A 324-nucleotide genomic window follows, 5' to 3' on the forward strand; every position below is an offset into this window, starting at 1 on the left:
AGGAACAATTCAATCATTTTATCCATGTTTAAGTCATGTTTGTGAACCAAATAAGTGTGTAAAAATATACTTATCACATACCCTCATCAAAACCGAGGTCCTTCTGATACTTGTCCACGATACTGGACACCAGGGGACACCAGTGAGGATCCTGATCTTGGAACGTGGGCATAGGTGGGACCTCATCCTCGAGGTCAACAACCTCGGGGGTACTCCTTGGCCGAGGACATGATCGAGGTGGGGCAGTTGGAGTCTCATTGGCCTGTGTGGTCGGGGATTGTCCCCGGGCAGAAGGTTCCCCTGGCCCACTCCTAATATTCTCCG

The sequence above is a fragment of the Olea europaea genome, chromosome 22 (assembly GCF_002742605.1).
Source record: "Olea europaea var. sylvestris chromosome 22, O_europaea_v1, whole genome shotgun sequence".
Classification (NCBI taxonomy): domain Eukaryota; kingdom Viridiplantae; phylum Streptophyta; class Magnoliopsida; order Lamiales; family Oleaceae; genus Olea; species Olea europaea.